Below are 2,596 nucleotides of genomic sequence, written 5' to 3' on the forward strand. Positions count from 1 at the left end.
CAATTTTACTGAATTTAATTCAATTTTACTAAATTTAATTAAATTTTACTGAATTTAAATAAATTCTGCTAAATTTCAACTAATTTGATTGAATTTTAATTAATTCTACATAAATTCAACGAATTCTACTAATTTAAAAAAAAATCTACTGAAATTCCACGAATTATAATGAAGCTCAATTAGTTCTACCAAATATTATTGAATTCTACTGAATGTCAATGAATTCCACCGAATTTAAATACATTCTTCCAAATTTAATTAAATTTTACTGTATTTAATTAAATTGTAGTGAATTTCATTAAATTTTACTGAATTTAAATAAATTCTACTGAATTTCAACTAATTTGCTTGAATTTTTATTAATTCTACATAATTTCAAAGAGTTCAGCTGAATATGAATTACTTCTACTGAAATTAAATAAATTCTACGAAATGCAACGAATTATACTGAATTTCAACTAATTTGATTAAGTTTTAATTAATTGTTTTTAAATTCAACGAATTCTACTGATTTTAAATTAATTTTACTGTATTTTAAGTAATTCCACTGAATTTCAAATAATTTGGTTGAATTTTAATTTATTCAACTTAAATTCCACGATTGCTACTGAATTTCAATTACTTCAACCTAATTTCAACTAAATTGATTGAATTTTAATTAATTCTACATAATTTCAACGAATTTTACTAAATTAAAAAAAAATTCCTGAATTGCAGCGAATTGTACTGAAGCTCAATTAGTTCTACTGAATTTCAATGAATTCCACCGAATTTAAACAAATTCTTGTAAATTTTACTGAATTTAAATCAATTCTACTGAAGTTCAACGAATTCTGCTGAATTTCAACGAATTCTACTGAATTTCAATCAATTTTACTGTATTTTAAGTAAGTCCATTGAATTTCAACTAATTCGATTGAGTTTTAATTCATTCTACTTAAATTCCACGAGTTTTATTGAATTTCAATCATTTATATGGAAATTCAGTCAATTCAACTAAAGTTCTACTATTTCGATCGCATTTTAATTAATTCTACATAATTTCAACGAATTTTAGTAAATTTCAAAAAATTCTACTGAATTTAAATCAATTCTACTGAAATTCAACGAATTATACTGAATTTCAATGAGTTCCACTGAATATCATTGAATTCTACTGAATATCAATGACTTCAACTGAATTTCAATTAATTCCACCGCATTTAAATACATTCTTCTAAATTTAATTAAATTTGAGTGAATTTCATTAAATTTGACTGAATTTAAATAAATTCTACTGAATTTCAATTAATTTGATTGAATTTTAATTAATTCTACATAATTTCAACAAGTTCTGCTGAATATCAATGACTTTTACTGAATTTCAATGAATTCCACTGAATTTAAATACATTATACTGAGTTTATTTAAATTCTAATGAATTTAAATAAATTCTACAGAATTCAACTAATTATACTGAATTTTAATTAATTTTATTAAGTTTTAATTAATTGTTTTTAAATTCAACGAATCCAGATGAATTTCAACGAATTCTACTGAATTTCAAGTAATTTAACGGTATTTTAAGTAATTCCACTGAATTTCAAATAATTTTATAGAATTTTAATTTATTCTATTTAAATTCCACGAGTTTCATTGCACTCAATCATTTATATGAAAATTCAGTTGATTCAACTGAAATTCAACTAATTTAATTGCATTTTAATTAATTCTACATAACTTCAACGAATTTTAGTAAATTTCAAAAAATTCTACTGAATTTAAATAAATTCTGCTCAAATTCAACGATTTATACTGAAATTCAACTAATTATACTGAATTTCAATGAATTTCACTGAATATAAATACATTCTTCTTAATTTAATTAAATTTTACTGAATATAAATAAACTCTACTTGAATTCAACTAATTTGATTGAGTTTTAATTAATTCTTCTTAAATTTAACGAACTGTGCTAATTTTCAACGAATTCTACTGAAATTCAATTAATTCTGCTGTATTTTAAGTAATTCCACTAAATTCCAACTAATTTGATTGAATTTTAATTTATTATACTGAAATTCCACGAGTTTTATTACATTTCAATCATTTATGCGGAAATTCAGTTAATTCAACTGAAGTTCAACTAGTTTGATTTCATTTTAATTAATTCTACATAATTTCGACGAATTTTACTAAATTAAAAAAAATCTCCTGAATTTCAACAAATTCTAGTAAAGCTCAATTAGATTCTTCTAAATTTAAGTAGATTTGACTGAATTTAAATAAATTATACTGTATTTCAAGGAATCTTATTGAATTTCAACTAATTTGATTGAATTTTAATTAATTCTTTTTAAATTCAACGAATTCTGCTGAATTTCAACGAATTCTACTGAATTTGAATTAATTCTACTTTATTTTAAGAAATTTCAACTAATTTTATTATTCTACTTAAATTCCACGATTTCCACTGCATTTCAATTATTTATACTGAATTTAAATTAATTCAAATGAAGTTCAACTAATTTTTTAGAATTTTAATTAATTCTACATAATTCGAACGTAATCTTCTAAATTTCAAAAAATTCTACTGGATTTAAATCAATTCTACTGA

General features: G+C 21.6%; 1 protein-coding gene across 9 annotated transcripts in view; it reads left to right on the forward strand.

Annotated features, from left to right (window-relative positions):
• Positions 1-2,596, forward strand: part of LOC117175790 (protein alan shepard) — a 79,574-nt gene that overhangs the window by 8,772 nt on the left and 68,206 nt on the right. The gene's annotated exons all lie outside the window — the stretch shown is intronic.

The sequence above is a fragment of the Belonocnema kinseyi genome, chromosome 1 (genome assembly GCF_010883055.1).
Source record: "Belonocnema kinseyi isolate 2016_QV_RU_SX_M_011 chromosome 1, B_treatae_v1, whole genome shotgun sequence".
NCBI lineage: Eukaryota > Metazoa > Arthropoda > Insecta > Hymenoptera > Cynipidae > Belonocnema > Belonocnema kinseyi.